Source organism: Macaca nemestrina, chromosome 2 (assembly GCF_043159975.1).
Source record: "Macaca nemestrina isolate mMacNem1 chromosome 2, mMacNem.hap1, whole genome shotgun sequence".
Lineage (NCBI taxonomy): Eukaryota > Metazoa > Chordata > Mammalia > Primates > Cercopithecidae > Macaca > Macaca nemestrina.
Window position 1 is genome coordinate 59,560,123 of NC_092126.1, and position 27,163 is coordinate 59,587,285.

General features: G+C 39.7%; 2 long non-coding RNA genes across 2 annotated transcripts in view; one reads left to right on the top strand and one right to left on the bottom strand.

Moving 5' to 3' along the window:
* The window catches only part of LOC105488597 (uncharacterized), a 76,977-nt gene that overhangs the window by 43,117 nt on the left and 6,697 nt on the right, over window positions 1-27,163 (bottom strand). The window lies entirely within an intron of this gene.
* LOC105488572 (uncharacterized) lies at window positions 7,286-15,127 on the top strand. Its single transcript, XR_011619832.1, has 3 exons — window positions 7,286-7,377; window positions 8,250-8,481; window positions 14,013-15,127. It is a non-coding gene; the product is annotated as an uncharacterized lncRNA (long non-coding RNA).

Below are 27,163 nucleotides of genomic sequence, written 5' to 3' on the forward strand. Positions count from 1 at the left end.
CTTAACAGACTACTCATTATATATATCCTATTAGTTCTGTCCCTATCAGGAACCCTGACTAAAATACCTTCATTTTGAATAGAGTGTTTTATAAATAAAAGAAAGCTGAAGTGTTGGAAAACAAATTATTTTCTCTGGTAAGTAAATGTTTCTTTTCAACTATCACTTAAAATGTTTGTTTACTTATTAAGCAATTTTTTTTACAGATAGCATAAAAGTACACTTCAATCCCTGCAGAAATAATTTAAAAAATTAGAGATTAAAAATGTCCAAATTAAGTTTTATTGTAAATGTTAAAATTTCTAACCAGGTTGTGTTTTAATTCTTTAAAATATAATGTTCTAAATAAATGTAAATTTCTAAAATGTTTTTCAAATCTTAGTTATCCAAACTTCACAAAAAAGATTTATTCTGGTATCAGCTATGTCCTTTGTTACTTGACAGAGTTTCTGAGAAATGCAATTATTTTTGAAATGAAATACTTACGTAATTTCTGATTACTCTTTATAATGGAAAATTGAAAGACAGAGAAGAAAGTGTTCAGACTATGGGCTTTGACAACACTGGTGGTAAGTCCACCCTCAGTCATGAACCCAAGACTTCCATTCACTTTGGTGTCCCAGACATGGCCCAACTTGGGTGTAGAATCTTTTAGCTATTGCTGTTAATCCATGTAAATGATCTCAGTGAAGTGTATTCTCTTTATACGTTAATGAATTATTGCAAAAGAACAATGAGATTTTTTAAAAATTATATATGGATGTCTCAAACCATGCCAAATATTTTGTGGTTTTCTGGGAATACAGAAAAGGTAGTTATTGGTATTGAAATAAATGCAGATCTTAGTAAGTCCCAGCTGTTGAACATATGATCACTACTTGGGAGAACAAATAGCAATATTTTTTCCATCCCCGGAGTACATTCTGCTCTTGATATGCATGCATAACTACAATGAACAATTAATGGGAGTTACAGAGAAAAGAGACTAAAGGACTACATTTCTTTTCTGTTGCCTAAATGAAACTTCATTTGGTTGATATCTGTCTAGAGTTAGACTTTCCAAATGATATAAATGCTGTGTTAGTATTTTAATTCCATTTTGATAGGATGTCTTTCTTTAAAAAAGCCAACGAAACATCTGTAATAAATTTTTATTAGGTGGCATTTCGTTTTTATTACATATTTGTGGATATAACTAAATTTAATGTTAAACAAACAAGACTAAGCACCTGCTTTATGACCAGCACTATAACCTGGACAAGCAAAGGAGAAGCACCAGGCACTGCCCTTGAAGAACATTAAGTTTGAGTAAACAAGTAAAACATGTTTATCCAAAATCACAGATATGTAGAGTTGGAAGGTACCTCAGAGATAATACAATCTTAAGTTTGCATATTGAAATTCCAACACGGAGTTAACAGAAACAAGTGAAATATCTGAACAAGTTGAGCAGCATATCATGTCAATGTCTACACCTGATGTTAAGGGACAGCTGCTTTCTTTCTCAATGAGTTTTCTGCCACCTCAAAATGTGGGTCTGTTCTGATCTTTTTCAGAGTGTATATAATTCCAAGCTTTCCAAAATTTCTCAATTTTTAAACACTGTCAACTAATTTGAGTTTTACTAACGCTGAATGAAACACATATGTGGCCCTTATCCAACTAAGACAGAGCAGGACCCCTCTTAAGAGTCTGCTGGGCACCTCCCACCCTGCGCTCCAAGCATGGAAATAAGGAAAATCTTGAGTTCCTTCAAGGGAAATTCCAAGCACCTAGCGAGCCTCCAGAAGTAAACGAGCAATTTAGCCCTGGCACAGCGGCTCACACCTGTAATCCCAGCACTTGGGGAGGCCAAGGCAGGCGGATTACCTGAGATCGGGAGTTCAAGACCAGTCTGCCCCACATGGTGAAACCCTGTCTCTACTAAAAACACAAAAAATTAGCCAGGTGTGGTGGCATGCACCTATAGTCCCAGCTACTTGGGAGGCTGAGGCAGGAGAATCGCCTGAACCTGGGAGATGAAAGCTGCGGTGAGCCGAGATTGCACCACTGTACTCCAGCCTGGGTGACAAGGCAAGACTATCTTTAAAAAAAAAAAAAAAAGTAAATGAGCAACTTGATAAGCAATAAGGTAATAGTAGCTTAAAACAACAGCCAAGAAAGTTATTCATTAGATGTTTGATTCCCTATAGAAACTAAAGATATTAATAACATCCTAACATACGTCCTTGAGTTGTTTTTCAGAAACTTGGACACTATTAAATGGAAAATGCTGTCTGCTGGCATGTAGACTTCAGGTAAGGGGGAACTGAGGACTGAACTATGACCTCTGTTCTTTGTTCTAAATTTCTTCCTGAAGAGCCGGAAGTCACATCCACAGGCTAAGCATTCCTTTTTGCGGACTCCAAATTTTTAGACAAAGCTTCACCTCCTTAACCAATAAAAAATCAAAAAATCTTTGAATCTATCTATTACCAGTGGACCCCTGCTTTGAGATGTCTGGCCTTCTTAGGTCAAATCAAAGTATAGCTTCTATGTGTTGACTTATGACTTTACTTAAAACCTCTGTCTCCCCACCTTTAAAAACCCCTACATGCAAGTCATTGGGGAGTTCAGGTATTAACCATAAGCTTCCCAATTCTCCCCGCTTGGCACCCTGCAATAAATGCCTTATTTTCTTTCACTGCAAATCTCAATGTCAGTGTTTGGCTTTGCTGCACCGGGCAGGCAGACCAAAGTTTGGCTCAGTAACACAATCTGTGGCCTGCCATTTTGCAACCTCAGGTCTGCAAATGAAAGGCCTAACTCCTTGATTTTACAGATGTTGAAAATGGTCTGTCCAAAGTCTGAAATTGTTAGCCAGAACTCACAGTCCAAAGCTTTCTTCACATAACGATATCCTCTCTCAACAAGAAAATAACTAGATGACTCAAAAAGAAAAACACTGTGTTATAAAGCAACATGTTAAAAATAAATTGAAGCACAAGATAATATAATGAAAACTATAGGGGTAAATCCTGTGGGGAGGAGAAGTAATATGCTCATGGCAGGAAGAATTTGAGAAGGACTTTTTTTAAGTGGTCTTTGAGCTAGATTTTGAGGAAAGTGACTAATAAAAATTGACAAAAAGACAAGAGTAAACGGAATTCAGTAGAGGGAAATAGAATGAAGAAAACATATGTCTAAGGATTGGCAAATAAATATGCAAGACATCATAGAGAACTGGTTGGCTTAATTGGGGAGTAAAAATTATGTCAGCATAATTCATTCAATAAATATTTATTGGGTTCTGTGTGTCAGGCACTGTTCTAGGTCTTAGGAACACAGTAGCCAGCAAGAAAGCTAAATTATAGGCCCTTGTAGGCTACTTATTCTAGTGGCATAGATAGATAATAAGTGAAAAATAATGTGAAGTACTGTGAATAAAATAAAACTAAGAAATGTGATGGTAGTGGTTGTACGTGTACAATATTAGATAGGATTGTCAGGGAAGGCCTCACTGAGGAGATGGCATTTGGACTGAGTCCCAACAGAGGAGAAGTCATGCAATGACCCATGTGAAGAGTTCTCAAGGCAAGAGAGAAGCTAGCACACAAGGCCTGGCTAGGAAGGGACAGGAAGAACTGAGCATGGCTACAGCGGAGTGAGCTGTGGCAAGGGTGGTAGGAAATGAGGTCAGAAAGACAGGCAGACACTTCTTAGGCCTGGGTAAGGAATCTGGAATGAAATGAGGTTTCCTACAGGGAAGCGGTATAAGTTCATTATAAATGGAGAGTTTCCAACAAGAAAGTAGCATTATTTGATAAGAAAAGGAAGTAGAGAATAGAGATCCTTGAATTGAAGCCGATGGAATATAGTCAATTTCTGGGAGATGCTATAGATTTCAGTGGGCAGAACAAGAATGAAAATGGTGAATAAGAGTCTCTTCTGTTTACTGAGTGCAGAATGGGTTGGGGTCAGGAGCTCCGGGTGAACCCTGTTGTAGATGCCCAGGTAAAAGGGAGGATTATAATTCAGTCAGGAGTGGTGGAAATGAAGAAGAGGAAGTAAAGTATCATGAACACTAAACAGAATGAATGGATGTAAGTTGGAACAAATGAAAGAAAAAAACTGTTGTGAGAAACATGCACGTTTCAGTGCTGGGAGGCCATTTTAGGAAGTCGCCTTAGTAACTAAGATGAGAGAGAATGATCACAATGTAAACTTTTAGGGAATCACAAGACATGTATTACAAGCAATTAGAAATATAAAATTAGAGGCCTTGGGAGTGACAGGCCAAGGCAGCAGAGAGGTTTGGAACTACTCTTTGTATCAATAAAAATGGAAGCTAACAAGAGGTTTAACTCCCAGAAGGTAATGGAAAGAGAGAGAAAGAAGTCAAAAAACAAATCCTAAATATATCCACAGCAAGCATGAGAGTTCAGTGTCGCTAGGTGTTTATTCTGTTTTATTTTTTAAACTGGTCTGTTCAGTCAAGGAAAAAAGAACAAAGCCCCTTTGTGAACTCGGGGCTGGAAAAAAATAGCTTGCTGGAAACAGACAGCTACTCTTTATCAATGTAATAAACACTAATATGTTTTATTGTAAGAAACTATTATTTGAAACAAAATTTAAAGACACTTAAAATTTACACTCAGTCGAATGGATTCTCTGTAATCTTTACTTGCTATTGATGATTACTCAATGTCTGAATGTAAACTTGAGTCTTTTCCTGGATTCTCCAGCCTCCCTACACAGTCTAAGGCTGATAGTCCTGAACTTGAAGGCTCTGAGTTTACAAATCAAACTAAACAAAACTTCAGCCAGACTTAAAAAAATAAACAGCTCTTTACTTTAACCATAGGAAAGCATTAATTTTATCTTTCAACAAAAATAAAATTTGATAAGACTTTTAATAGTAGAGGAATAACTGTTTTAGCATAGCATAGAGCAGGAGATCATTTGAGGAATAAAGCAGTTGATCATTCGGTAGGAAGACACTTGACTATTGTCAGTTTCTCTTAAAAGAAAGAATCAAAGGCCAGGCATGGTGGCTCATGCCTGTAATCCCAGCACTTGAGGTCAGGAGTTTGAGATCAGCCTGGGCAATGTGGAGAAACCCCATCTCTACAAAAAAAAAAAAAAAAAAAAAAAAAGGCCAGGCATAGTGGTGTATTCCTGTGGCCCCAGCTCTTCAGGAGTGTGAGGTGGAAGGATCCCTTGAGCCAGGAGGTGGAGGGTGCAGTGAGCCAAGATCATGCCAGTGCACTCCAGCCTGGATGACAGAGTGAGGCCCTGTCTCAAAACAGTAAGAAAAACAGCAAGGACCAATTTTGCCGTTCAAAATGCCACATTGTGCCTTCCCTGAGAAAATGCTGAGAAAATTATACCATTCTGAAAAATTCTAAAGGTATTTCTTTGAACTGTTTTTAAAATGCTTCCACTTTTGGGTTTGTTTTTTGGGAAAATTACTAGTATTGTTTTTGTAAACATTAAATATGTTCACCAGTGCTCATCATCAAGAATTAAAATAATGCAAATCTGAACATGAAAAAAATCATCTCACTTTTCACCGCATATCATTAACAGTATAAAAACTTATCCAGCCGGATGCAGTGGCTCACACGTGTAATCCCAGCACTTTGGGAGGCCGAGGCGGGAGGATCACGAGGTCAAAAGATCGAGACTATTCTGGCCAACATGGTGAAACCCCGTCTCTACTAAAAACACAAAAATCAGCTGGGCATGGTGGCACGTGCCTGTAGTCTCAGCTACTCAGGAGGCTGAGGCAGGAGAATTGCTTGAACCTGGGAGGTGGAGGTTGCAATGAGCTGAGATCGCGTCACTGCACTTCAGCCTGGTGACAGAATGAGACTCCGTCTCAAAAACAAAGAAACAAAGAAACAAACAAACACAAAAAACTTACCCAGATGCTTTCTCCGCATATATGTAAATAAGAAGATAGGTAGACAGAAGGGTAAAAATGTAGCACGGAGATAGAGAAATACTTTAATGAAAGTTAGGTACTGTGTTGCTATTTTTGGTAAACTGTATTGCATTTCATTTGACCTGAATTTCATAGAAGAAAAAGCAAAAAATAAAGGAGGAAAAAGATGGAATAAAATATCAGAAAACACAAAAAGCACTATAGTACTTTGGCCTGTAGTGCCATGCAATTATCTATGAGGTGTGCTAATACTTTGATTTAGTAGACATTTATTGGCTTTATGTATGTTATGTTATGTATGTATGTACATGTTTAATACTTCATTTTGATATATTACCCTGATTAACCTTTCATGTTTAACCCATTCCGTTATAATGTATAAAATGGCTTTCCATCAAGAGAACATATTTTCCATTGATATATGCTAAAAACTAAGAGAATGTAGTATAGGCAACCCTCTCTTTGCATAGTTCTGATATGCATGAATTTCAGTTACCACATTTTAATTAAATAATACTAGTCCTCCATTAACACAGTTCAAGTTTCAGTTACCATGGTATATTAACTGTAAGTAATCATATAAAGTACAAAGTTTGGTCCTAGCTCTTGACAAATCACTAAGTAAATAACAGACACGTATCACGATCCATGACCAATTACATCACTTCCTTCGGAATAGTGTGTGATTGGTCACTGCACATCTGTTATTCGGTTTACCACCAGACAGCAAAGTGTACAGCTGTGTTGTCTTCTTGTCTCCCAGTGATTAACCCCTGTAACATTTTCTAAAAATGGGTAATCAAAAAAGTGAATTGACTTAGATGGAAGTACAGCAAAGAAACGAAAAGTGAAAGTGCTGGAAGTGAAATTTGAATCCAATATAAATGGAGTTATAGAAGAAAATGCTGACTGTGGCAATGTTGACACTGCTGGGGTTTCAGAGCTTCTAGATATGCAGCCAGAGGAACTCATCAACATCAGTAAGAAAGTGGTTGTGATGAAAAGGATGACAATGTCCCAGAGGAAGTGATTCCAGGAAGATATTTCACATTAAAGAAACTCTAGGAGGGCAGGCGTGGTGGCTCACGCCTGTAATCCCAGCACTTTGGGAGGCTGTGGGCAGATCACCTGAGGTCAGGAGTTCGAGACCAGCCTGGCCAACATGGTGAAACCCCATTTGTACTAAAAATACAAAAATTAGCCAGGCGTGGTGGCGGGTGTCTGTAATCCCAGCTACTCAGGAGGCTGAGGCAGGCAGAGGTTGCAGTCCAGCCTGGGCGACAGAGTGAGACTCCATCTCAAAAAAAAAAAAAAAAAAAAGAAACTCTAGGAGACATGAAACTCTAGGAGACAAGAAACTCATGACATAAAAAAGGCAAAGGATAAACTGTTGGAAGCTGATCTAAACCTAGAAAGGTACATAAAATTTGCCAAGGCATAGAAAAGATATGGTAAGTTATACAATAAGAAGAAGGCAAGTACTGTTGAAACTACTCTTGATGAGTTTTTTACAAAAAAGTAAAACACTTAGCTCCTCAATGTTTCTAATGTTTTTAGTATATTGTTATTTTTTTACTATTTTTTTTTCATTTCTTCACACATTTGTAATGACTGTAAGAGAGTTTTTAATGTTTTCTCAAAAATTAGTCAGGGATGTGGAATAATTATGTCCCACCAATTATTAAGATCACTTCCCATGGCTTCTGCTTTTTCATGATCCTGTGCAAAAATGAGGTCTGCCTATACCTAATTATATCATGCAAATTAGCACTTAAATATATTTTGTCTCCATTTCATGTATCTTGACTGCCTAACTAGATTTTAAAGTACTTAATTGCAGAAATAAGGCACCCTCTAACTTCCACACTGCCTACCTCACCTAGCACATCATTGAATATTTGGTAAGTGCTTAATTAGTACTTACGGATTCACTAATTATTCTTATATTGAATGTTAGGGTGTTAATAGTGTGAAGTCATAATAATAAATATTATTTTTTTCATTAGAGTATAAGCTTTACCCATTCTACTTTCCACTGTTAGGGCTACAAATATGACCTCTAGATTGTGCCATGCTAGCTCCAGGGTGCACTGCTGCAAACAGTGGCCTGTGGATTTCCTTCATGTACAACCTTTATAATCCCACAGGCAGCCCTGATGCCCATTCACAGAACCTAGAACAAAGGCACAGAATAAGTATTCGTTGATGAATTTAATAAATAATTACTGTGACTGTGCACTGCACATTACTTTATGCCAGATGTTTTATATACATTATCTCATTTTATCTTTATAATAATAATCCTATGACCCCAATTTTATAGATGAAAAAAGCTTAGCTCAGAGAGATTAAGTGACCCACCCAGGAAGGACATGTTAGAGCTGCAATATGAATCCAGGGCTGTCTTACTCTAATGTGTCTCAGCCACTACAACTGATGAAAAACTGACATCAGTGCCATCAAATGATGTGGAAATGGATTATACAGAAAGATGATGCAATCAAAAATCTCTTCAAATTCACTTCTTTTTTAAATCACAGGCCTGTTTTGAAAAGGTGAGTACTTCTCATCAAATTTATGTTTGCATAATTTTCCATTTATAATTTCCCTTATGATATTCCTTTTTAAAAAAACTAATTCTCAAAAAGAATCACAAAAATGTATTTCCTATAATATTAGCCATAAGTGGTAGAATATGAGACATAAATGGTAAAAAATTATATTATGATTATTTAGGACAGCCTCTATATTTATAGGTCACTTTAAAAAGTTCTTCTGTTGTACAAAAGTATGTGTGAGTAACATCTGTTACATTTTCAAAGGTTCATGTTTTTTTAAAAAATTGGTTTTCTGCTTTGATATGTTGCTATACAAACATTTGATAGACACTTCTGGCTAATAAACTATTGACTGCAGGGGAGAAGTATCACTGTGATAGTATACAAACTATAAATATCTATTCATTTTAATTTCTTACCATAGTAACAACACACCAGATCAACCACAGTAGGCTTTTCATGGGAAATGCCAGGTAGCACATGAAACTTGAAGAGGCCATCATGGACTATAAGAGGCTGTGACGGAGCTGGGTAAACCCACTATTACTAGAGGGCTGTTATCACTGTCAACTTAGCAATGCCACTGCTTCACACTTGTTTTCTTTTACTTTGTATATAATAAAATATGCTTTTGACTACTCTTCTCCCCATAAAATAGATGCATATATACTATTTGGTGGAAGTTTCCATTTGAATCCACTGCTGAACAGATATTGTGCCTTACTACCTAATTTCTTTCCCCCAGCCCCTTCCCCTTTCCTCTCTGAGGATTCTATGTTAAAACTGCTTTTTAAAGTCAGGATTCTATTCTTTGAATTTATTTCTTTGATATTTGTTCTACTTTTAGACTCTCGCTGTGTGCTATTCACAATGCCTTTTTCTGGTAGTTCACTTTGCCTTCCTTCAAACCTTCACAGTTGTCTTCCTTTTCTTTCAACAAGAAGATCAATTCATTTAGAAGATCAACTACATTTAGTAAATGCTCAGGTAATGTGGCACCTTGGCCTGTATTTGGGACCTAAAATGATATGAATAGTGGTCAGTTAGTGGGGCTCTTCTGTTGACATTCTCTCTCTCAGATATCTCAGCCTCTTTAGGGCTTAAATCATATCACCTCTGTGCAGATTCAATCATTTAACAACTATTTATTGAATACTTGCTATATGCCAGGCCTATAAATATGGTGGTGAAAAATAATCCTCTTATTTTCATTGAGCTTACATTTTCATGGGGAGGATATTAAACAAAATAGTAAGTAAAAGAATAAGCAATATAAATTCTGATAGATAAGTGCAACTGTAGGGGAGGAAAAATTTTCCACTACTCTTTTAGTTTCTGTACCTGAAAATTGTGAATTACCTGAAGAAAAGCATACACATTTTATTTGATGTTAATATTGTTACATGGTATGGGAGCTTCACAAGAAAGACATGAAAATCCCAAAGAAGCAGTTGGACTCGGGGATTATATACCATTTAAACAAAGGGCAATAAATTGTGGAGAAGAAACTAGACAAAGGAAAGGGGTTTTGGTTCATAGGGGTGGTAAACCGTGGGAACATGACTAGGAAATATATGGGTGAAACTAATAAAATTTAAGGGTTATTCTTAAATTTTATTCCTTGTGCACACTCATCTCAGTGTCAACACCTCATCTCTGGTGACAAGAATGTTCTTTTCTTCCTGGTACCAGGAACACCAGGAAGACGTATTTTTCTGGAAAAAAAAAAAAAAAAAAAAAGGCAGAGAGCCTTTTGCATCTGCTGTCTCTCGATTACCTTTAGCTCAAATGGTTAATATGTCAAAGCAGCTCTGATCCCAATCACTATGAAGGCAGTAAGTGGGTACTATGGTGGGCTGGGAATGTACTACTTTAAATAGGGTGATTAGGGATTAGGTTTTTAAGAAACAACATTTTCTCTGAGAACTGAAGGTGATATGTTGGTCAATCAGCCTAAATCCCAAGAAAGATATTTTCAGGAAGAGGAAGCAGTATGGAGGTAGCAATGAGCTTGTCCTGTTTGAAGAACAGAAGAAGGTCAGGTGGCTAAAGAGGGGTAAGCAAGGGTGAGAGTGGAGGAGGTAAGGCCAAGGAATAGTCAGGGGCTGCATCCTGTGAGGCCATTGTGGGTCAGGGAAGGCATTTGGGTTTTATTCCAAATGTAATAAGGCGGGACTCCTGAAGGATTTAAAGAGGAGATACATATGTCAATGTATATTTTTAAAAGTTCACTTAGAATATGTGTGTCAAATGGATTTTAGGAGGTAGGATAGTGTATTAGTCTGTTCTTATGCTGCTAATAAAGACATACCTAAGACTGGGTAATTTATAAAGAAAAAGAGGTTAAATGGACTCACAGTTCCACATGGCTGGGGAGGCCTCACAATCGTGGCAGAAGGTGAAGGAGGTGCAAAGGCACGTCTTACATGGTGCCAGGCAAGAGAGCATGTGCAGGGGAACTCCCCTTCATAAAACTATCAGATCTCGTGAGAATTATTCACTATCATGAGAATGGCATGGGAAAAACCTGTCCCCATTACTCAATTACCTCCCACCCATCCTTCCCATGACATGTTGGGATTATGGGGGCTACAATTCAAGATAAGATTTGGGTGGGGACACAGCCAAACCATTTCAGGTAGCAAACATGGGAAGAACAGTTGAGAGCTGAATGGTGGCTTAGACAAGGTGATAGCAGTAGAAATGGGAAAAAGCAGATAGATTTAGAATATATTTTAGAAGTAGAATCACTATGACTTTCTGATGAAGTAGATATAGGAGAAAGAGGTAAGTAAGGAATTTTAAAAAGACTGTTAGGATTTGACTTGACTATTATGGTGTATTTATTGAGAAGGGAAGAACAGGCTGGGAGTGAAGAATGAGGAATTGTTTGAACATATTCAATGTGAGATGTCTATTAGATATCCCAGGGAGATGTGTACAGTAGAGCTTGGATTTCAGGGGAGGTTGACATCTTGCCCCTAGGTTTGAAGAGCAAACAGTTTAAGAAAAAAAATATATATGTATCTTGAAATCAGACATGCTGGGTTCAGTGGCTCATGCCTGTAATCCCAGCACTTTCGGAGGCCGAGGCAGGTGGGACCTCCTTGAGGTCAGGTGTTTGAGGCCAGCCTGGTCAACATGGTGAAACGCTGTCTCTACTAACAATACAAAAATTAGTTGGGCATGGTGATGCAATCCTCCTGTAATCCCAGCTACTTGGGTGGCTAAGGCAGGAGGATCACTTGAACCCAGAAGGTGGAGGTTGCAGTGAGCAAAGATTGAGCTATTGCACTCCAGCCTGGGTGACAGAGCAAGGCTCTGTCTCAAAAAAAAAAAAAAAAAAAAAAAAAGATTATATCTTCACTAATTAATGTTTGGCTCAACTGCCTCTTTTTGGAAAACAAAATAACTGATGACGGTAGGTTGATACTACAGGGTAATTTTCACATTTGCTGTCAACTCAACGTAGACAGTATTTCTCAGAGTAGCATTTTCAAAGTGTGCACCTGGGAATGTTCCAAACAATTTCCCAATGGATTTTAAAGTTAGACTTACTGGATTTAAATCCCAACTCCATCACTTACTAACTTTGTGGCAAATTACTAGATTCTCCAGGTCTCAGTTTCCATGTGTATAAAATGGAGATAATAGTGGCTTTGCAGGGTAGATTTCATCAGAGGCCTCTTACAGCCTTACGCGGAAATTACATGGAAGGAGATACAAAAGCAGTGAAGGTTATGTTGTCTGTGGTCCCAAAGCTGATTTAGGCTGGAGCTGGACTGACCCAGGAGGAGCTGGTTAAGGCTCAATTCGGCAATATAAAAAGAACTGAGCCCTTTCTACGGCCTCCTCCATTTTGAGATGTACTATGAAGATAGTGAGGCCTGCTGCCAACTGAGGAGGATGTGGAACAATACCAGTCTTGGCCTTGGGCTATTAAGACTTGCCTTAAGAAAGAATGCATGTTTGTTGTTCAGACAGATACCGGTAATGCAGTGCTTCTCGAACTTAAGTGTGCGTTAGAATCCCCTGGAGGGTTAAAGCTGAGCTTGCTGGACCCTACTCACAGAATTTTACACTGAGTAGGTGTTGGATGCAGCTGAAACAAATTTCCAGGTGATACTGATGCTCCAAGGACCACACTTTCAGAATCACTGCCCTAATGCATCTTAGAGACCTAGGAAGTTGGTGTGACTGACCTCATAATCTGTACCTGTCATAGGCAGGAGTTATCCATATTGGCAACAATGTTAACAATGAATACAAAATTCTCAAACTATGGGGAAATCCCACCTCTAAATACAAAGTCTCTCAGCTCCAAAGAGAAAATTCCTGGCTTCCAACATCAACTAGATCAGAAACACAGTTGACATAAAGTATATTAAAAAAGTAAGAAACTTCCCTAAAAAGCACCTTTCCCTGTGTTGTACACCATCCAAGGGCTTGGCTTCCCTAGCTGGGACCCCTGCATTCTCCATAGATTGCATTAACTATAGAAATTCAGACCAGACAGTAGCCTGACCAGAAGCACAACTTCCATGCCTCATTTGAAATGGCACAGTTCCTCATGGAGATTTGTGTGATCTAGCTTAAGAATTTCATCTGGGGCTTTCAATCATACCTTAAGTGGTCAAATTTGGCCCAGAAGAAAGAAAAGGCTGGGAGTTTCTCTTAGTCCTAGTCCCAATAGAAGGCTTCATTTCTACTTTACAGGCAACTAAGAATAACGTAGTTTTTTTCTTTAATTCATTCTTTTCCTCCCTGTGTTAGTCTGTATGGGCTTCTATTGACAAAAATATCATAGACTAGCTGGTATATGAACAGTACAAATTTATTCCTTACAGTTTGGGAGGCTGGAAATCCCAGAGCAGGGTGCTAACATGGTTGACTTCTGGTGAGGTCACTCTAGGCTGCAGACTGCTGACTTCTCATTGTATCCTCACATGGCAAAGAGCAGAGAGTAGCATGTTCTCTCATGACCCTTATAAGGGCACTAATCCCATTCATGAGTGCTCTGACATCATGAGCTCATGTAATCTTTACTTCCCAAAGGCCTCACCTCTTAATACTGTCACAATGGGGAGTAGGGTTTCAAGATATAAATTTGGGGAGGGGAACACTTAGTCCATAATACTATCCCTCTATTTCCTGAAGGGAAGTTATTGTGCAGGTTTGTTCCATTTGGATCCTCTGGTCCTTAATCTTCCTGTCACAGCCTGTATGATTTCCTTTGGAGGCTTCCTTGATGTCTAATTGGCAGCTAAATCTCCTCTCTCATGTTGTCACAATCTCCTTGAATTTTTTTCTCTCCCAAACATCCCTATTGCTGTTTTCCCTTTGCTTTCTGGAATTAATGGGTGGATCAATAGTCAGGTCAAGCTAAGTTATGCCACAATAACAAGTTACCCTGATATTTTAGTGGTTTAAAACAAAAGCTTTTCATTTACATTAATTCCTCATTCATGTAAATAGCAGGTCATCTTCAATTTCATTCCATTCTACTTATTTTTTCCCTGTCATCCAAGCCATTAATAGTTTCTTTGGAATCTACAAATGATCTGAAGCCATCTTTTGTTGAGAAATCGAGAAAGGGAAGAAAGAGGTTAAACAGGGAGAAAAAAAAAAGAAAAGATGCTCCTCTCTTTTTAAGAAGCTTAAACTAATGGAATTCCATATGTATCCACAAAACTATGCTTCAGAGGAAAATTTCATCTGTCCTGCTCAGCATAGGCTAATGACATTACCAATTGTTGGTGGTCATTTTAGTCATTGATCCTGTTTGCTATGATTGTGCATAGATCTCGGGGTACTTAATGAACACTCTTAACTCCATTGTGTCCACAAAGTACAAAGGCTTAAGACTGTTCGAAGAGTTACTAAGAGGATGCATATGCCTATGATGGAAACAAAAGTGAAGAGAATAAACATTTTAAATGAAGAGAAAATGATGACAGTTGCATGTGTGTAAGGGATGAATTATTTCACAGAAGAAATAGTTTTGAAGGACAAAGAGAATCAGAAAGCAATTGAAGAGCTGGGCTTTTGCAATCAGGAGTAATCAGCAAGAGATGAGGCAAAGTGATTAGCAAAATGGGAAGCCTGGTCCTTAGAGTTAGACAATCAGAATCAACACAGATGTCCTTTAGCCCGTGTTAATTCAAAAGGCCAAGTGTTTGGTTGAGAACTTAAAGGCGAAATATGTTTGTGGTAGACCAAGGACAGGCCTGCCTGCAAAGTAAGTGGAAAACTATACCCTGCTGCGCAGGTGTAGATACAGAGAGATTGCACCAGGCTAGGCACAGCAAGCATTTTCAAGATCTGGAATCTGAACATTGGCCTGAATGAAGCAGCTTGCTGGGTAACTAAATTTTTGCCTTATATGGTAGCATAAGTTGTTTCTGGTTGCTAATGTGGCTGGAGGTATGAAAGATAGTAAGCACACACTTCTGGGCTCCTGTGACCTCCAAGACATCTCATTCTCTCCAGTTGCCAAGACGATCAAATTTATGTCGTCTCTGGAAAACAAAGGAGGCAATGGACAGCTGCATCTCCCTTACCTCATGTCTATCCTTTGTACTGCTTACATGCAGCTTTGGAAGCAAATAAATCAAAATAAAGCATCTCTGAACTGAACTCAAAATGTAATTCTTGCCCCTTCTCTCACCTAGACCAGACTCCAGTCTGACTGTATAAGGTGAAAGTGCTGCCAGGGAAGCTCTTGCTAAAAGCCATGAGTGGTCCATTAGTTCAAGATCTAGCCCTATCTAAATTGTCAAATATGTGGTAAGTGTGGGTATTATATCTGCTGAGGTCAAGGGATTACTACCTCAATAGATTTTCAATTCTCTGTTTTGGTAGGAAAACAATGCCCAGTAGAGAGAGAGAGAGAGAGAGAGAGAGAGAGAGAGAGAGAGTGTGTGTGTGTGATGTATAATCAGCAGACAGAAAACAAGTACATCTAATTTAAAAGGTTTAAGAACCATCTACTTCCTAATAGGTGGAAATCTGTTCATTTATTATAAGCTTACACTTCTCTTAGTCACATTATACAGTAACAATGGGTCCCAAATCCCACCTGCTTGGCTTCTTTTTCCCCTTTAAATGTCTCTCCCTGGGCACCTTTACAAACCTCCAGGGCTCCTTACAACACAGTATGAATAGACCCACTTTATGCAATATTAGTAAATTATAGTCCAAACTGAAAACTTAGGAGAATGAAAGGAGCACTATTAGTAATCAGGCCACACACATAATGGGGACTGTCCTGGGAAAACTGGGATTATATTTGCCCTTATAGATATGATAACCCAAGTGTTTGACTGTCCAAGGCTCCTTCCAATAAGACCCTGTTCAGTCAATAGCCCCTGTTAGAAAGGCAGCTCTAGGCTCATGGTGACCCTGAGCCACCAGACTGGACTTTAGTTGAGGTTGTAATAACCAAAGTTGGTAATAAGCCTGGGCTGGTGACTCTGGGAGACCCTGAGGAGGCTGGGCTTGACATGACAAGCCTGGTCAAGCAGATTCTCTCTTTGATGAATAAAAAATACTGACTAAAAGACATCGGGGGGCAGTGATTCTACTTTTTCTGCCTCCACACCATTCACATGTGGAACATACTCTTCCATTGTCAGTAATATCTGTTATTACACTGCAACAATTCTCAACTGCTGGGGAGTGGGAAGGGTAAGTGGCAATACACGAATCTCTAGCTATGTCTACCAAAACTACAAATGTACACACCCTTGACCAGGTAATTCCAAGTCTAGAAATTTATCCTCCAGATATAATTGCACACTCATAAAATGATGTATATCAAAATTACTCATTGCAGTAATGTTTTACTAACAAAATGTTGGCCAAAAAAATCCCTAAATTTTGATCAACAGGGAACTGATTAAATTATGGGACAGCTATAAAAATGTAAACAATAATTGTACTAAATGGAATGACCTTCAAGATATGTTAAGTGAAAAAAGGTATTAAGAATGAAACATTTGGAGAGGAGATCCACTGATTCAGTATTATCATGGAAATCTGTTGGAACCAAAGGCATACCCACATCTTTTGCATGCTTTCATAAGCTTTCTAGTAGGCTTTGGTGTTTATTAAATAAAATTCCACTCCAAGAACTCCAAAATATGTAGTTGACCTTTTTCTGTTATTCCTGTTGTTTAAACCTACTTATGCAGTGAACTGAATTATTGCCATGCACAACATAATCAGTCCTCCATACTTAGGAGAAAAATGTATTATTTTGAGGATTAAAATATGTGCAATACCACATATTTTATTCATTTGTTTCCTTATGATTTAAAGCAATTGTCAAGAAGCCTACATGATTTTAGGGTGGTGGCCTGCTTTAAATGCTGGTATGTATTCTATCATATTTCAAGTATGATTTGGAGGGTTCAACATTATTTTAACTGAACTGAGAACATGTCACAATACAACTATAATTGGAAAAACTTTTGGAGAGAGTTTTTTGCTTCTAAGCAGAAATGGTTCAAGTATGATAGTGTACAATTGCTTACTTTTATGAAATGCTTCTCTCTGGCCTATGATGTCCTGTTATAACTTTGTTATAACCATTGTTGTCTACACACACACATGCACACAACTCCTCCTTCCTCCTTCTCCTGCTCCTCCTTCTTCAGACATTTCTAAGATAATTTTTTTCCCCTGGGGGAAGATAAGACTTAAATGTTAAAAAGGGAAGAAAATATCATGGGATCTTTGTTAGAATTATAGAATATTTGTGGCTGAAATGGCTTTAGAAAACATTTGCCCAAAGATTTCATTTTATAGATAAGGAAACTGAGACTCAGAGACCCCAAGTTACATACCCAAGGTCACACAGCTGGATGGTCAAAGGCAGGACTGGAATCCATTTCCCCTGACTCTCAGGTTGAAATACTGCAGATTCATCAGAGGGAGTAAGACTTAAAACAATTTATGAAAAAGGTGCCACTTTGAAAAGATGTTCCCTTGCTCCTGGATACCTTCTGCTGCTTCCTCCACTTCTTTATCAGTACTTTTGGTTGAGACCCAGACTTTTCTGTGTCCTTTACCTGCTGCTAACTTTTCTTTTTATCTTCCCCTAACTCTATTCCAATTCTTAAGTGTACTGCTGCTTCTTCCTAGTAAGAAAATATTTTACAAACCTGCTTAGAACTCAAAGGAGGTCACTGGGAAACGGACTGCTTAATGCAAAAGACTAATGGTAGAAATGTAGACAGCAATGGAAGAGGAGCTTTTATGTTTTAAATTAAGTAACACGGGTTGGAAGGGGGGAGAGCTCAGTTGGTAAAGTGATTCTCAGCCTTTAAATAATGGTTTAAATAAACCATCAAGGCAACAATCAACTGCCTAACTCTTCAACCATCTGTGTATAAAGTGAAGCTTAAAATCTATAGTAAATATGAGAACTATTATTACAGGATTGCCCGTTAAACCTGTAAAACAGCTAACATTTTTAAAGTTCTTTATAGTTTATAAGGCACTCACACATCTATTATCTTCTTTGGGCCTTAACCATGTTAGCTCAGTGAGGCAATCCATGTTGTTATTTACAGGTAAAAACAGAGGTTCAAAATTATAGACATGTATTCAGAGTAGAGTCAAATCTTGGTTTGAGTCTATAAATCTCATGTTCTTTTCACTTCACTACTTTATCCCCCAGAAAGCCTGACAGCTGACCTTCACAGTTTCAGAAATTATGGAAATTGCACCAAAGCAGTTTAGAAGGTTATATTAATATCATTTTAAGACAGCATTTCTTGGGTACCTGACAGATGAGGTCAGAATGTGAGGCACATGCATACATACTGGATAGAACACGGATGGTTTTAGATGGTTCAGATATGATAGTACCCAGTTGCTTAGTTTTATTTTTATGAAATGCTTCTCTCTTGCACAATACACATCGAGATTTTATTGATGAGAGAAACTGGTATCTGTGGGAAAGTGCGCTTCCTAATTTTAAACCCCAGTAGGAGACTTGTCTACCCAATCACAAGATCTGAAGAGGACTCCTGCTCCTGTTCTTCTTAGGGCCTGGAAGAGCAAAGCTGAACAAACATTCCCTTCAGACAGCTCAGTCCCCCATCACCCAAAAAAAAAAAAAAGAAGGGAAGGGGCTGGATTACTCATGCGCTGTTACTCTTTCCTAACTCAGATAAGTCACTCTCCCCTTGGGTAAAGTTAATGAGGCAACAGAGAGGAGCCAGGATTATTATGGTAATAGAGCTCCCTACACACAGGAGGAGACATCGGGAGTGGGAAGGCATGTTCCACCCTACTCTTAATTAGTGAAGGTTATATGACTTAATGTAGGTGAAATACTTAGGGTCTGGTATACAGTCAGTACTTGATTAATGGAAATCTTTTAGTTTGAAATCTAGAGGCTCATTTCTGGTTCCAGCTCCTCCATTAACTCTGTGGTGATTCAGGGCAAGAGACCACATCTGTCCTGTTCACTGCTGAATCCTCGGACTAATACTAGTGCCTTGCATAGTACTGGCAATAATAATAATAGTATTTTAAAAATTAATTATCCTGTCTGAATTTGTTTCTTCATCTATAAAATGAGGAATTTGATCTTGATGACATCTAAATTTCTTCATGGCTGTAATGATATGACTTTATAATAGTTAGACTCAGTGAGTCTGATACACCTCCGCAATTTTTCTGGTTTTTAAAAAAAGACAAAAAGATTTACTGCCAACATTGACATTTAACTTTTGTATATTGAATTCCAATATTCCGAAAGGGGGATTCAAGTAGAATAGCAACATATGTATAATTCTCCAATCATGTTAGAGTTAACTATTTTTTTCGCTATCCCCCCAATATGGTGGTCAATTTTAGTGATTGTGTTAGCATTTTCTTTCATTTCTTGTAACATAAAAAAACCCTTTCATTTTGGGGAGATAAAAAGTTAGTCTCTATGAGTAAAGTGTCCATAGGTATGCTACTCTATGGTCTTTTCACTATAAAAGTTTAGGGTTTTTAGGGAAAATTTATATTCAATGTTGCCAAACATTCAGATAATTATTTTAGAAAATAATCCTTTTCTTGCCCATTGAGCCAAAAAGCAAATCCATTCTCCAATTGTTACCATATCAGAGATCAGAAAAGGGATTCAAATGGTAATATAACAGAGCACAAAGCTAGTAAGTTGCCTAGTCTAGTCCAGATCACTTTTTAAGATGCCTTTGTGTCTTATTATCTTTACAACTGGGACCTACAAACACGGGCCCTATTATCCACTATGCAGCTAGAAAGTTAAGATGCTTCAGAACAGGGCATGCACAAAAGAGTAGAATTTAGAATTTTTTCCATTAGGAAATATAAAATTTTTATTTATATTTGAACATATTTACCAACAAAGGCAAATATCATAAATCTAAAATGAACCTCAAAAGGCACAATGAAAAATACTGCATTAGCCATACTGAACTCAGCAACTCTGAAAGAAAAGGTTCTTCAAGACTCAGATCTCCTTTATGCCCTGCTGTTTCAGTTTGAAGTCTAAAAGACAATCTACTTTGTGTCTGACTTATTTTCCTGTCAGACAGGAACTGGAATTTGAACTTTGCTCTCCAAAAGCCAAAGGCCAATTAATTTAGAAGGAGACTCTCACAATCAATGATGGTTTCTTCTAGTTTCATTAGTTCTGTCTAAAGTGATTAAAGGATTTGATTCCCAGATAACCATGATCCTTATTGCTATTTTTACAAATCACATTAATTTCTATACTTAGTTCTGATCACTTGTGGCATTCCTGAGACAAGTCTGGATTCATGTAGCATTCCAACCCTGAGAGCCTTTTCAAGTTTCCAACAGAATCCTGTGCTGGTAAGTGATGATACCTTTATTGTAGTAGCCCCAAGGTGTGGAAGTTGTTTCCTGTGGCCTAGACTCAGCCCAACCCCTTCACTTGTTGAAACATCTGCAAATACTTTGTTCATTTCAGAGACATCTGACCACAGCTATGCTCCCATCTGGATTGCTTCCTTTTTCCTTATTGCTCATACAAAGCATCAATAATCTGGAAAGGCATTCAGTAAGAGAAACAGGGAGGGCCTAGGGATTAGAATGGGAGGTTAGTTCTTATGGGTTTTCTCTCATGCTCATTCATTAATTGATTCATTCAACCATCATCACTTATTGGGTAGTACGAGCAATGCAAACATCAACAAGCAGCAGTATCTGTCCTTAAACAGGGAAAAATATATTACATGCTACATTTATTGTTTCAGGTGGGAAATTATATTAATTAGTTTAGAGTAATAAACCATATTTACCAAGTGTCTTCTAGGAGTAAAGTTCCACAAATGCTTTAATTCTCTTATTTTTTGGTTGATATAGTATTTATGGAATATTTTACTTAACATCTTTAATCTGTCTCCCCACCTTGAAACCACATAAAAGTAAAAGCAACACTCTCAAAAGCCTTTTGTAAATAATAATCATTAATTTAAAAATCTCATAGGAATCTTTACTTAAGTGAAATGACAAACTGCATAGTACAGAGTAATAAGATTCCTTCATATGTTTCGTTTCTTTAGGCCTTTATGTTAAGCTACAAAATGAACTGCTTAACTATTGCTAGGAATAAACTATATTTTAAAAGGTGTGAATCCAGTTGGATCATTTCTATGCCCTTATAAGACATTAATTGCAAGTTTGTTTTATACATTTATATTATGCACGCATTTGTACATTTTTAAAAGTTACATTTAAAAAGTTACATTTATGATAATCACATCATACAAAGATCTAATTAACCTGGAGTTGTTGAGCAATAATTGTACCTTCAAAGCACCAGGAGATTTAAGGTGTATGCAGGGTGTGGCCCATCCACCCAGAATTTCAAAACCACATGGTTTTTCAGGTCCTGTTGGGGCTCATCTATCTGCACGTCTCCCCTGCAGGAGTTTGGACTAATCAGGTCACTACACCCTGACACGGCAGTCTCCAGTCTCTACCACTCATTGTTTGCAACATGACGTAATGTCAACAGACCACAGAGAAGTTAGCAACAGGGAAGGGAAAACACTTTAATCTCAAGGCCATCCCCAGGGTTCAGCAGGACATATATCCTATATCAAATTATCTGATATCAAATCCTACAAATGAGCTTGGCCAAAAGGTTGAGCCACGCTGTCTGACTGTATCATGTTCTCTAGTTGCAATGCAAGACTGAGGCAATCTGTTGTGAGCTGACAATTCTTTCTGTTTGCTAAAATTGAAAAGGCAGGTTGTTGTCTATCGTTGCTTTGCTTTCTTTTTGCTGCAAAACATTTCACACAGCATCATCATGCCTTAGCTAGTCTTCATTTATAGATACTAGACATCTTGGAAGCTGATAGGGGTTGGTTCACTTCTTCAGCCTTGCCTTCTCCTCATCCCCCAATGTTCCCTGTCTGGCAACTCATAGCAGAGCAATGCTATTAAATACAACAGGAAAATACATGCCAAAGGGCAGACAGGGGTTAGATGCCTGAGAACTCTGAAGAATAAAGAGAGCTACTATGGCCTCGTGGTGCTTTTGTTCAAGATGCCCCTGCCTTGGGAGGATGCAAAACACCTGTGTTGGCAGATGAAGCTAGGTCTGGAGTTTAATGCCTACCTACCTTCTCCACCAGGCACCATCATGCAGCCAGCAAACTGCACGAGTGCCTATGACTCTGGTAAAAATGATACACATAGACTTAATATGATGGCAGAGAGAATTAAGAAACATGAGGCCAATGGGGAGAATGATGGAAAGCAAAGTATTGTATGCTTTTGTCTTATGATTTTCTAAACAGGAAACCTTGATGAAGGACTGGTATCTGCCTTCTGATTCCAGTTAAAACTGCCTACCACTGTTCCGCCTTCAACTCTCTTTCCAGAAAGCCCCTCTGTCACTACTTTTCCAATCCCTCTTAAGGACCCTCCACCAAGAGCTTAGAACAGGAAAGAGTTTACACAAAGATGTACACAGTGCATTACTATTCCTAAAGTAACGTGCATTAAATAGAGAACAAAAACATTTAAACCTGAAGTAATCAGTTTTGTCTGTTCTCTGCTCTATCTCCAACACCTAGACCAATGTCTGATACACAGTGGGGCTCTTAATATGTTGATTGTATCTCTAGACTTTCATTTGGCAATAGAAAATTATACCAAGAAGGTCCCTTATCTTCAAGATTCCACGCATCAAGTTAAGAAAAGTCACCAAAAGTTAGTTTTCTCCTATACACTTCATACACCAGAGGTCTCTGCTCTCAGAAAATATCATCACCACAAATACTACTGTAATAGTATTTAACTATATAACAGTATATTAATACTATTATTATAGTAGTATACATATTACTAATCACTATATCATTATTAATTATATATGCATATTATTAGTGAAGTATAGTAGTACTGATTAAAACTTCCATTGCACATCATGAAATATTGGTACAACGATGAAGATTCTATAAGTCAAATATTTTATATAAAGGTGCAATCTCCTATACTGTATTTCAGTACTTGATGGACTACATACAAATGAAAAAAATTGGTGACACTACTGTATTTAAAATCTATACTTTTGTAATTTTACATGTGGGTTGTCCTAACAGTGGTGTATTAATTTATAATAGTTGAACGTATCATCCTCCTCCAAGGATCTCGAAGCACCTGTAGTAAGTAAGGAATAGTTCCCTCTATACCTCTGCCAAGGTAGGTATGTTGTAAGCATTATTTCTACCATACCAAGATCACACATGAGTCAGTGGCAGGGCTGGCACTACTCACTCATGACCCTTTAGTTCACAGATCTAACCATTAGAGTACTGCCTACACATTAATTCATTCCTTTCTTCATTCATAATATTAATTTGATGCAGTTTGCTAGGCACTAAGGATCAACTCCTTATTTCCTACTGAACTCACATTATATGAACATGACGATCTGTAAAATAAATAAATAAAGTAAAATAAAATAATTCTGCCCTGGGCATAGTGGCTCATGCCAGTAATCCCAGCATTTTGGGAGTCCAGGTGGGAGGATCGCTTGAGCCCAGGAGTTTGAGACCAGCCCAGGCAACATAGGGAGCCCTTATCTCTACAAAAAAAATAAAAAATCAGCGCGGCGTGGTGGCGCACCTGTGATCCCAGCTACTGGAAAGGCTGAGGTGGGAGAATCGCTTGAGCCTGGGAGATAGAGGCCGCCATGAGCCCTGACCACACCACAGCACTCCAGCCTGAGCAACCAAACAGACCTTGTCTCAAAAGAAAAAAAAAAAAAAAATCTGATAAAAATTTTAAATTCACAGCAGAGCTTTTTCTGTACCTGGTGATTAATCCTAATTGTTTTATAATAACATACCTATCAGTGAACCAAATATATACTAAGGAAATGACTGAAATACACATTTTTAAAAAACGCTCTTATGGCCGGGCGCGGTGGCTCACGCCTGTAATCCCAACACTTTCGGAAGCCGAGGGGGGGCGGATCACGAGGTCAGGAGATCGAGACCATCCTGGCTAACACAGTGAAACCCCGTCTCTACCAAAAAAAAAAAAAAAAAAAAAAAAATAGCCAGGCATGGCGGTGTGCGCCTGTAGTTCCAGCTGCTGGGGAGGCTGAGGCAGGAGAATGGCGTGAACCCTGGAGGTAGAGCTTGTAGTGAGCCGAGATCGCGCCACTGCACTCCAGCCTGGGTGATAGAGTAAGACTCCATCTCAAAATAAATAATAAATAAATAAATAAATAAAGATATACGTTCTTACGTTATAGATGTTATTTGAACTGTAATCCCAGGACTTTGGGAGTCCCAGGTGGGAGGATCGCTTGAGCCCAGGAGTTTGAGACCAGCCCAGGCACAATAGGGAGCCCTTATCTCTACAAAAAAATAAAAACTTAGCGCGGCGTGGGGGTGCACCTGTGATCCCAGCTACTGGAAAGTCTGAGGTGGGAGGATCGCTTGAGCCTGGGAGATAGAGGCTGCCATGAGCCCTGACCACACCACAGCACTCCAGCCTGAGCTGGAGTCTGTCTCTAACATGAGGCTTTTTGATGCTTGCCCGCACAGCTAATACTTGCGTTTTCTGTGTCTAATTAGAAGTTTCCGCTGGGTATTATTGTTGAGTTGGTACAAGATGTTCAAGACCATGAAAAGATGAATGTAATAGCTTCCTCATGGACTGCATTTTTTTTCAGTTCCTTTGTCCTTTTAAGTAATCTGTTTGTACCCTGACTCTTACTGAATTCACAATTATTCCTCTTGCCAAACCATGCTTCCAGACTTGACTGTATAAATTAAATTTCATGTACGCATATGTAAGCCGTGTGTACTGCCTGTTAAACTAAGTAATATAAACAAATTGAAGGCACATTTGAATGATGTTTGAATTCCTTGTTAGTTTTTAAACAGTTATCTACCGGGCAAAGTGTAAGAGACAACCATTAACAGAGGTGATTTTCAGTGTGCTTCTTGAAAGCCCATTTACTCATAGAATCCAGCCTCCTAACTATGCAAGTTGCATTTTGTATAGTTTTCTTCTCCGGCTCCCCACCCTCTTAGAATAGTTCTGACGCCCCCACCGGTGACCGCCTGGAAGGGGCTGATCCACCCCCACCTCCCTCTGCTGGAGAGAAGCGCTGGGCGGCTGCGGCCACCCGGCCAGAGCCGGCGCTGCGCTGCGTGACTGGCTGCATGTCTCAGCCCCGACGCTGTGGTTATTCAAACTGATCTCATCGCAGGTCGTCACGACACGCGCTCCCCCTCGCCTGCACGCGGCGTGGCGTGAGAGGGGCCTTGGCAGCCAGCGCACCCACCCCTGATCCTTCGAGGCCCACGATGAAGCCCATCCTACTTGCAATAATGGCCCCGGTCTCATTCTTCAAAAGACGGCGCCCAGTCGTCAACAAAGAATCTAACCTACACAGCGCCGGCCCTCGCTCCTTTCAGCCTCAGAGAGCGCTGCCCCTCACTGCCCCCCAGCGCACGTCTGGAGGCTGCGCCGGGTCGCTGGGGTCAGCCGCCCGGTAACGAAAGTCGCCCCCAGCGTGCCCCTGGCGTCAGTGCACGCCGGGCTCCCGGCTCCAGGCAGGCGGGGTGAGGCAGCTCCGCAAAGGCCACTCGCTGGGTACCCCTTCCCGGGTCTCCTAGCCCTGGGCGGGCTGCCCCCGCCCCCACCCCCGCCCCCGCCCCTGCCCCTGCCCCTGCCTGCGAAATCCAGGCAGTGCGCGAGGCCGCCTTGCTGCTCTCGTCGCCCGGCCAGGGCCGTCCGACGGAGCGGGCAGGGAGCAGGCGCCAAGGAGGCCGACTCCCCGCCCGCTGTCCGCTTCTCCCACGTTTCGCAGCCTGGGGTGTTTGCTGTATATCAGGAACGGACACTTTTCGGCGTCAAAATGAGGGCGTCACCTGCTCGAACTAAAGTCGACGGAGGGCGTCGGGGGCCGGAGGGAATATAGATTCCTCGCCGGATTACGCGGCGGGGTCGGCACGCGAGGCAGGCTCTGGGCGCACTAGGAAGCCGGAGCGTGCACAAAAGCGGCGGAAGCAGGCGGCGGGGGCGGGGCCGGCGGGCTGCAGGCACGCAGGCGGCGCGGCGGCCTGGGGTTGCGTGACCTGCTGAGCTGCGGTCGCACGCACTTCGTGCTTCAGGCGGCCGTTGCCGGGCGGGAGGTGCAGGTGCTGGAGGGCGGCGCCCGGCTTCCACTTTCAAAACACCGCCGGGGAGGCAGTCACGCTATATTTCTGGGACTGGGAGTGAGTTCACCGGGGGAGGACACGGCGTCCCCTTGTTATCAGAACGTGGGTAACATTCGGTAATAAAACGCGCTCGGACAGGATGTATTAAACGAATTGGGAACCGGAGCTGCTCTTTCCATAAGCAATCAAGCTGGGGAAACTTTCCAAGGAAATCTTTAAATTGCGATGCATGGTGCACAAGTGTGGTTCGTGTGACATGCTTACAGAGAAAGGAACCAGAGCAAAGACGGTGGCTTTGGGACGAAATTTCTGTCCACTCTTCACAAAGACTAATTACAGAGTCGTGATTTGGGGCATGCTCTCATTCCTCCCGGAAGCTTTCTTTGCCGTGTTTTATTTTAAAATCAGAGGTGCCTGATCTCCCTGGCATACTAACTTCAGAGACCTCATTTATATGGTGACTCGAAAGCCCCAAGGACATAAAAAAGGTGCCGCGTTTTAAGACGCCAGAATCTAAGTTCCTTCTCAAGATCATGTGAGCAAAAAGTGTTTTGCCCGCACAGATATCTATTTACATAATGTTTGTAGATTTGCAGATAAATCAAGTTTAGAGGGCGAAACAAAAAATGTTAACACCACGATAGTTTAACACAAAAGCACCCAGTCCAACTGGAAGTTTGGGAAATTCCACATTGGTTTATTTTCTATGCACTTAAACTTTGATTTGGTGAATCTATGCTCACTTATTTCCCTATTATGACTCGTAGGCCTATGGTGCCTTGTTACACACACATTTATTTTTGTGATACATGTAACATTATAGGAAAGGGGGTATTCTCTAGAGTTAGAATAGACACAATAAACTCGTAGGAAGCTTTCTTAAAAATACATATTCTCATCTCAGCTTACGGCATGTGGGAAAAAGAGAGCAGGATTCACTAATTTTAAAATGTTCTCCCAGCTGACTCTGATTC